The sequence below is a fragment of the Crocodylus siamensis genome, chromosome 6 (assembly GCF_052110815.1).
Source record: "Crocodylus siamensis isolate JL-2025a chromosome 6, ASM5211081v1, whole genome shotgun sequence".
NCBI classification, from domain to species: domain Eukaryota; kingdom Metazoa; phylum Chordata; order Crocodylia; family Crocodylidae; genus Crocodylus; species Crocodylus siamensis.
In genome coordinates this window covers 42,899,328-42,909,332 of record NC_143400.1, presented here as the reverse complement: position 1 = coordinate 42,909,332, position 10,005 = coordinate 42,899,328, and positions in this window count along the sequence as shown.

Genomic DNA, 10,005 nt, shown 5'->3' with positions numbered 1-10,005 from the left:
CCTGAGCAAAACAAACATCTTGTAACAACGCATTAGTGCTGCCCCCCGGTCTCTTCTGTAGGGGCCTACACTGCTCTGCTTCCCATGGGTGAAATCTGCCCTTGATAAAACGTTTGTTTGTTCCCTCCCAAACCTTTTTGGGCTTGTTCTTTCACTCCGTGAAGTATCAGTGGAGACAGAGCTGTCCTTGCTACCAGAGGCTTCCTTCAAAGGACAAAACATTTTCAGTGGGTTCCCATGGCCTGGGTGTGTGATAGCTGATGCTCCCTATCCAGGCTGTGGGTGTCTGAAGTCTAGGGTTTCTTTATAGGGGGTTTGAGGACTTGAAAAGCTCCAGGGACATCACTAGGATGTGATGGTGGCTGTGGGGGTCATGGGCAGTGGAGATGGGCTGGCAGATTTTGTGGATCTTGCTGACACAGATCATGCCCCATGTGGTTCCTGTCTCAGCAGGGAGTTTGGTTCTGCTGCAGAGCTGGGTGAGGTTTGGAGGCTGTTTAAAAGCCAGGAGTGAGGGTTGGAGACCTTTCTGTTGGGCCAGACCCTCTCCAAGTATAGGCTTCCATAGGATTGTGGTGGGGCAGGTGGCTGTAGGAAACCTGAAGATCTCCACCTCAGGGAAGAAGGGACTGTGCTGCTACCCGGCACACAGTGCTGATTATGGGGGCAAGAGGAGCCTTCCTTTGGGCAGGTCTCTCTCAGGGACCTGGGTCATGCCTGTGGTAGAAAGCCACCCTGGTTTCTCCCCAAAATCTCTGCCCTGTGACAATGTGATTTAGATCTCTGTGCTGTGACCATTTGATAAGGATGGGCCCAGCAGAGGGGACCACACCCTTACCCTCTCTCCTTAGGTAACTTAAGCTGGCTGCAGTCCTGAGGGAGGGGAGGAACCTGCTCCCTCTGCCTATGTGACTGGCATCAGCCACCTGGGTGGGGGGTTTCTACCTGGGGGGCTGGAATCTGCCCGGTAACTGGTGATGTATTTCAAATTGGTTGGTGGACAGCCAACTGGAGCTGACCTCCACTGGACCAGGTGAATGAGGTCACAGGGGCTATATAAGTTAGGACTGCCGAGGAAAAGGGGGCAGCAGCCATGTGGGGGACACAGAGAAGCTTTACCATCTAAAACTGGCTGTCTCACCCCAAAACTCACGAGCTAGAAACCGCCTGCCTCCAGAGGGAAACTTCACCTGCCTTTGGAGGATGCTTGTGAGTAAGCTACTTGAGATCTGGTTAGATATCTAGCTGGCAGTAACTCAGATGCGTGATCAAAAGGCTACCTCAGCCAGACTGTTTGCTCTTTAGGATTTCTAGGATATTGCTCAATCTTTCACCCTATTTTCACCCTACCCCTGTAACTATTTGCACCCTACCCCTGTAACCAATAAAGTCCTCCTTCGTGACCAGTGTGGGAGACTTATTGAGGGGTGGGTCTAAATTATGCCTAAGAGACCCCTTAGGTCTGCGGACTAAGGGAGACTGCTTTTTGCCCCCTGACTTGGGGAAGTGCCCCAAGTGCCTGTACTGGGTCGAGTACCTGTGGGACATTAGGTCTGTGTTTCCCTAAGGGCACAGGGCCGAGATTGAGTCCATTCTTGGGATGGTGGCAGCAACGTTACCCCCAGGCTAGCGAGTGTGCTCCAGGAAGGGGGTCAGCCAGATGTGCGGCACCCCTCGGGAGGCATTCGGAGCCTGGAAGGTGGTCGGGAGCAGGGAGGTGGGCGGCTCAACGCAGGAGCGCCCCCTACTGGCCCGCCACAGTGCCTTTCCCATTCAAATGGCTGCTTCTGGCTGGCGGAGCCTGGGCTGGCTGGACCCTGCAGGGTGCCTGTGGCTGGATTAGTATTCATTTCTCCCCATTTTATGCTCAGGGAGGGAGAGATGGGAGGGGGGGCTGGGTGCATTGTTACTGAGGGCAAGAACAGAGGCACTGAGAGGGGAACCTGTGCTGGTATCTTTTTATCCTCAGTCTTTCAGTGTCTCCATTAGCACGGCAATCCTGTTGGAGGCACTTGGAGTGTCCATACTCAATGCGTCTCTGCAGGGAAGAGGGGATGCCTTGGTTAGGATCAGCTTTCAGGGAAGCCCTGTCCAGCCACCGTCTCCAGCAGTGCGGACCAGAACAGAGAGGGCTCTTAGTCCTGGAACAGACAGGGGGTGTCAGGACTCCCAAGCTGTGTCCCCAGTCCTGAAACAGCACGGATGACTGGTGGCAGCACGAGCCCTGGGCTCCATGTTTGGAAGTTTCTTCTTGGTATTCCTATAGGAAGGGCAGAGAGCAGTGGGGCATGATGGAGACCAGGGCCAGATGCCTGGGTTCTGCTTTCAATGCCAGAGATTCTGACCCCATGGTCACTTTTGAGCTTTCCCTGGATTTTAATCCTTCTCTGGTTCAAGTGATCTAAAAGGCCTGATGGGTCTGATTCAGCAGGCAAAGCATGGGGCCAGCAGCTCCTGCCTCTGCTGCTCACACAGGCAGGTGGGTCCTTCAGGGTTGGTTTTTGTGCAGGCTCTCATGGGTTTTCATTCACTGTGTGTATCTCTGGCACAGTAATATAGGGGTTTGTCTGCAGGCTGGAGCCCCATCAGGTGCAGGTGCACTTAGCTGCTGGAGGTGTCTCTGCTGAGGTGGCTGTTATAGCCAGTGCTTCCATGCGCCCAGAAAACTCCAACCCACTGCAGCCCTTCCCATGCTGCCTGTCAAATCCAGTGTACACCATAATTAGTGAGAGAGACTCTGGACACAGTGCAGGTCTTGCTGAGGGTTTCTCTAGACTTCAACCCCCCAGGGTCGGACTCTTTCAATGTAACCTGGGAAAGGATACCTAAAGAAAAAAGGGTAAAAATAAGCATCACACCATGACCTGCCTGGGCACATGGGAAGATGCAGATGATCCCCTGAGGGTTCCCTTGTGCTCTGGTCAGGCTCAGCACGTGCCAAGATCTCTGGGATCTCAAGGGTTTCTGGTATTTCAGGGAAGTGGGACATGGACTTGCCCAGCAGGGCTGCGAAGAGGAAGATGAACTTCCTTTAGGACAGTGTGATACTGGGCTACAGGAGTAGCTGAGGAGGTGGCGCAGATCCATGGTCATACCCTGCCCACCCTAATGTTGCAGGATCAGAGGGCAGAAGCAGTTATCAGGTGTTTGTGGCTCTGAATTTGCTCATCTCACCCTTCACAGGGCCCCCTCTAAGTACAGCGCTTCCCCTTTGGAGACAGGTCTAGGAAAGAGCCTTGGTAGGAGAGGGTGCTTGTGTCAGGGGAACTGAAGGGGCTGGAGATGGCTCCAGAGGGGATAATATGGCCTGAGAAGGGGCAAGAGGGTAAGGAGTGGGTGTTGGTTTCCATGTTGGGAAAAAGACGGTGGCCCATCAGATGCAGATCTCTCCCCACAGCCTCCAAGAGGTCCTCCTAACCTGGCACTGGGCATCAGGGGCCCTGACTGTATCTCTCTCTGCTACCCCCAACTCCAAGCACTCATCTGGGAGCAGGGCCAGAGCAGGGCAGTCATGCAGGAGGGGAGCCCAGAGCTTGGAGGGAAGCTCAGCTCCTTAGGGCAGTGGCCCTGAATGCCCTGGGGTGGCTACTTGAGTAGGGAGCTGGGGTTGGGGTTGGATTTGCATAGAGGGAGCACGCCAGGGGGACCAAGACAGGTAGGGAGGGGCATGTCTGCCTGTCTGTCCATGGCCAGACCTCCCTGTCTGTCTGCTGGGAAAGCCTGGGTGAGTTCTGTCACATTCAACAGTCAATCATCACACTCTTCTGGATTGCTGGGCCCATCCCTGGGACTTACTCGCATTTGGCCAGTGTACACATGTCCTGTTGGCTATTCAGTTGTGCCAGGATTGTCACTATTCCCTTCCTTCCTCCCACCCTTCACCATCTGGAATGACAGGGCACAAGGAGTGTCCCCATAACCTTCACACCCCCATCCCATCTCTTTTCTGGACTTCACTGCTGGGGAGTTGAGTTGTGTCTGAGCATTGGGGAAGAGGAAATCCACCACTGGGGATCACGCAGGAGACTCCTACAGGAGTCTAAGGAAATGGGGACTTTAAAATGGGAGGGTTAGGAGGTATTGGTAACTCTGGATTTGCAGGTGGAGAAGGGCACATGTGTATGTATGTGTGCCAACTGGATGTGTGAAGCTGTGTGTCCCTGCTGTATGTGGCGTGGTGGGGAAGCAGAGGGCCACATAAAGTGCTGCAGCAGGACCAGGCCCAGGAATGCCTGGTGGAGGTGGCCTGTTTGAGGCAGGTCCATGCTGAGAACTGCTCTGGCTTGTTGTTCATGGGACCCCATCATTGCTCCCTGCCTGGAAAGGGGCTCAGGCCAGTCTGAGCTCTGGTCCCAGAGGACTTCTCTTTGCGCCAAGTTCCAGTCACTGCCACTGATGTGCCCTGACCCCACAGGGCAGTGATCAGTGAGGGCCTGAGCTACTCGCACACAAGGACTGTTGTTTGAACAGGACCCCCAAAGGGTCAGGGCTGTCCTTGCTGGTGTCTGCGTGGGTGTCAGGGCTTCAGGCTGGGAGTGCTCACCGCACACAGGTGTTCCCTACCCAGCATGAGCACAGCTGACTGCGCTTTCTCCATTTTCACAGCAGGGTCTGCTAGATGAGGCAAGTCGGGTTCAGAGGCCTTGGCACTGGTCTGGGCCCAGAGACCCCTGACTGTGGGTCTGGGTGTGAATCTCCCTGAAGGGCTGAGTTCCAGGAAGCCCCTGTCTGAGCAAGGGAAAGATCCCCTCCCCAGAGGGATTGTCATCCCTATTCCCAGGGTCCCCAGGACCTTTTTGGCAACTGCTGCCCTGCTCCAGGTGTTTTTTCAGGGGCTCAGACCTCCCTCTTCCCCAAGCACCTGCTACAAGCACCTGGTCAGGGTGGAGGGTTGAGACAGGAGAGGGAGCTGGGGGAGTGGGGAAGGCCCTGGTTCCTGCTGTGGTGGTTTGCAGCTGTGGCTCAAGGCCTTTTCCTGCAGGAGAGATGGACCCTGCTGTCTGTTCTGGACCTGCTTCCCCTTTTTGTGCAGCCCCTCTCCTACTCTGTGTCACTGTGCATCTGGCACAGTAATATGTGGCAGTATCTGCAGCTGTCAGGGAGCGCAACTCCAGGGAGAACTGGTTCTTGGAGGTGTCTCTGGACATGGAGATTCGGCTCTGCACAGCTGAGTTGTAGGATGTGCCACCACCATAGCTAACCTGCCCCATCCACTTCAGTCCTGCTGACTGAGACTGCGAGACCCACTCCCAGTATGTGCTGCTTGCAGTGATGGATTCTCTAGTCACGGTGCAGGTCAGGGTGAGGGTCTCTCCAGGCTTCACCACCCCTGGGCCAGCCTGGACCATCTGGATCTGAGACACGGCACCTGGGAACAGAGAAATGCTAAAAATGAAATCCGTTGTTACTCATCCTTCATACTGGAGTGAGAGCCCCTGAAATTGCAGGCACAGAGACCTCAACAGTCAGGATTGATTATAGCGAATGTCTCCCCAAGACACTGACCTGGGGTGAAGAGGGAAAGAAAGGAAAGGATCTGCAACAGTGATGCCATCACGGGGTGAGAGAGAGAGAGCATCTCCCCAGCACCCCAGTGTCGTCCCTGTCAGCTGGTGAGGGAGCCCTGCGGAGTTCAGAATTTAACCAGGGATCTGGGCTGGGATTTGTATCACGGCTGCACCTCGTGCTCTCAGCCCTGCCCAGGGCTTCCCAGGAGGCCTGTCCCTTCTGCCATGGCTCCACCCTCCTGCCTTCACCCTCCCTCCCCCTCCCCTTTGCAAACAACCCCTTTCTCTCTAGCTTTGCCTCTCTCCTGTAGTCCCCACCCCAGCCCTTGGGAATAGTGATCCATCCAAACTCCCCCAGCTGCACATTGGCCTGGCCCCTGCACAGGGGACCATGCCCAAGCCAAATCCCTGCAATCCTGCTTCTGCCAGACATGTGATCACCTTAGCCTATCTGCAGGTCACAGAGGTGGATCTCCCATCTCCTGGTCCTTCCTGACACAGGCTCTGGGGAGATGCACTGGGGCAGTGCTGAGCTCTTTCCCCTTCCGTGGTCCACCTGGGGCTGCTCCCTCTGCAGAGCCCTGTGTCCTGGGGAGCCCATGGAGGGGCCTGTCAGGGCAAGATGGGGAACATCAGAGCAGGAAAAGCCAGGCCTGGGGAGCAGCCTGGGCTGCAGGTGCAGCAGGATCCAGACAGCCTTGTCCAGGTTGCAGGGTAAGGTCTTTAGTGCAGGGTCTGGTACTGGCTCAGAGACCAGGGTGAATTCACGGTGAAATGATCAGGTCAGGGCACTGGAGTAAGGGAGGGGCTGAGTTGGGATGAGTGTGAGGACTTGTGTCTGTCTGCTGCCTTTTCATCCATATGGAGTTAAAAACAAAGAATTACTTTTTACTGGTTTGTGTTTAACTTCCTGTGTATGTAGCATCCCCCTGCAGGGTGCTAACCACTGCCAGTAGCAGTTTGTGTAAGCCTGGTGCACCAGCTGGACTTGCCCGTTAGGCTCCTTTGGGCTAATGAGGAACCTCAGGATCCCACTATGGGGACACCTTCTGTAACAGCACTCTGATAGAACAGGTAACTGTTTATAATATTTATTATTTACAATATATATAGATACATATTAATTTATGTTGAGACATTTATATACATACATGCATGTATTTCTATTCACATACATACACTGCTATCCTGAAATGGTCTCGCAGTAGTTTATAACCGTTCAACCTCGTCATCCCTAGGTGCACTCTGGTGAATAAACATTCCCCCAGATCCTGGTGGTCACCCCTGATAAACTTATAGGTGGCCATCAGATCACTCCTGAGCCTGCACTTTTCCAGGCTAAAGAGCCCCGTGGCTCTCAGCCTGTTGTCGTAAGGTCTATTTTCCTGACCCCGATCATGTGCGTGGCTCTTCCCTGGACTCTCTCAAGCTCCTCCACATCCTTTTTGAATTGAGCCCAAAACTGGACACAGTACTCCAGCTGCGGCTTCACCAAGGCTGAGTACAAGGGGAGAATGATGTCCTGGGATTTGCTTGAGAAGCATATGGATCCAAGCCAGCGTTTTGGTTGCTTTACCAGCTGCAGCATCACATTGCAGGCTCATGTTCATCTTGTGGTAAATGATGACCCCCAAGTCTCTTTCTTCCGTACTGCTAGCCAACGTAGCACTGCCGAGCCTATAAGGATGCTGCAGGTTTTTCTTCTCAAGGTGGAGACCCTTGCATTTTTCGAAGTTAAACACCATCAGGTTCTCATCCACCCATTTCCTGAGCCTGTCAAGGTCAGCCTAGATCGCCCACTTGTCTTTAGGTGTGGACGCTTTACCCCAGAGTTTGGTGGCATTAGCAAACTTGGCCAGTCTACTTCTGATACCAATGTCCACATCATTAATGAAGATGTTAAATAGTATAGGCCCAAGGACAGAGCCCTGGGGGACCCCACTTCACCAGAGCACCAGGAGTTCTTGAAGATCCTTGCCAGGGGCTGAGCTATGATGCTCGCCAGCTCCTTGAGGATCCTGGGGTGTAAACTGTCAGGCCTGGCTGACTTGAAGGTGTCCAGCTTCTCAAGGTGTTCTTTCACGAGGTCAGCATTGATGGAGGGTAAGGAATCTCCCTCACCCGGGCCTCCCTGTCCCATAATGGTCTGGGGCATCCCATAGGACATGAAAGACTGACGCAAAGGACCCATTTAGCAAGTTGGCTTTTTTCTGGGTGTCGGTGGTCAGTTGTCCCATCTGGTTTAGCAGGGGTCCGAAAAGATTTTTTGTTGTCCTTGATACTTGTAGCTGGTTGGAGTTCAGTTGCAGCCTTGGCTTTCCTGGTTCACTCCCTGCACGTCTGCACCAGTGCAGAGTATTCCTCCTTGGAGGTGGATCACATCCTCCATCCTTTGTAGGTCTGTCTTTTAAGATGCAGGAGGTCTGCTGTTCCCTGGAGAGCCAAGGGGGCTGCTATGACCTTTTGCTGCCTTTCCTCTGAGACATGATAGATTTGGCTTGTGCTGCCAGGATCAGTCCTTTGAGGAGCAACCACTCGTCCTGAACTCCCCTCCCCGGTGGGTTGTGGCCCTTTAGGGTCTCCCTGACGAGCCTCCTGAGCTTGTCCAAGTCAGCTTTCCAAAGACTTCTGTATTGCTGACCGACTTGCCAGCTTTATGGTGGATGGTGAAGGCGATCTGCTTGTGGTCCTGTCACCCATCTTCCCTGGGCTGTCTGCTAGGCCCTGCTGTGGTCACAAAGCCTGCCAGCTGTTAAGAAGATAGGTTCAGGGGGGTTCTGGGTTCCTGTACCTAGCTGCTGATAGGCAAAACTCATGACATGGGTGCTTGTGTAACTGCTGCCTCTCATCAGGCAGCAGGACTGATGATCCCCCATCAAGAGTAAATTGGATGCTTATCTTGCTGGGATCCTATGACCCCAGCTGACTTCCTGCCCTTTGGGCAGGGGGCTGGACTCGATGATCTCCCGAGGTCCCTTCCAGCCCTAATGTCTATGAAATCTATGAAATTTGTCACCAAGACCTGAGGGCAATAATTGACCACACTATGAACATGAGCCGGCAGTGTGATGCTGTAGCCAGCCAGGCCAATAATACGCTGGCATGCATCAATTGATGCATCTGCAGCAAACCTATTGCAAAGAAGTGATTCTCCTGCTCTACTTGGCTTTTCTCAGCATTGGTGAGACCGCAGCTGGAGTAGTGCATCCAGTTCTGGGCTCTGCACTTTAACAAGGACGTGGTAAAGTTTGGGAGAAACCAAAGAAGGGCTACCCATATGATCAGGAACTTACACAGCAAGCCATACAAGGAAAGGCCTCAGCCTGGGACTCTTCAGCCTGAAAAGGAGGAGGCTGAGAGGGGACTTGGTAGCAGCTTACTGCTTCATCAGAAATGTACATCTAGGGCTCAGTGAACAACTGTTCACCAGGGCACCCTTGGGGAAAACTAGGAGTAATGGTCACAGTCTGGACACCCTAGTTGTGAAGTAATTTTTCCTAATGTTGAGCCTGAAATGATCTTTCAGGAGTTTGTGAAAGTGGGTGTGACTGTAGGAGCATTGTGGAGAGACTGTGATGAAAGGCGGCAGCTTGTGAACCTGTGCTGGAAGTCAGCAGATGAGTACAGGGGTCAGTCCAGAGGATGTGGATATGCTAATGGAGAAATGAACATAGCATTAGCTATTGGTGGATGCTCTATCCCTGCCCCTGCATCCTCCCCTAGCCTCCAGTGCAGGAAACACTCACCCGGGAGGCAAAGACAGCATGAGTATCGTGTTCGTTGTGGCTGGTGCCCGGTGTCCCCAGCAGGCAGGAGGGGGAAGGCTTGGGGAGATGCTGAGGGTCCAAGAGCCGGGGTGCTGTTTGAGGAGGAACCTTCCAGGCATTGAGGAGGAACTGGAATCCACCATTTTCCTGTGCCTGTTTTATAAGGGCTCTTTTCAGGTCTCACCGAAGACGACATGGATCTGTCTATTGACTAACAGGAAAGTGGCAAAGCAGAGAAAGCCTTAGAGAGCATTCACAGTGTGCTTATGGGTTGGGGGTGGTCGAAATGAATCTCTTCAAAGCTGTGGCCATTCCCTTCCCTCCCAAGGAACTCACCATTCTGGGCCCCACAACCTGGGGGTGCCTGGTATTATTGAGAAGGTTCCTGCTCTGGAGTAGAAGTGATAGCTTGTTTCACAGTAGCTGAGGGGGGAATACAGAAGTCAATGGGATTTGTGATAGGGCTGTTTGTGCAGAAGGAGAGAATCACAGGGTGTGAGGGTTGAATAGACCACATTTGCTTGCAGGCTGGAGGACTTGGGGTGTCTGTGTGTGTTGGTTGTGGTTGGGGGAGAGGAAGCAAATGACTCTCCTCTAAATGCTGCAGAAAGACAAAGCCAAGCAGTGCCAGGTGGGGGAGGCTGTACTGGAGGCAGTTTTGTACTCAGCGCTGCTCTGGGCTGCCATTCCTGCGATCCTATTGTTCTGCGTGTTCCTCCCTGCTGCCACCA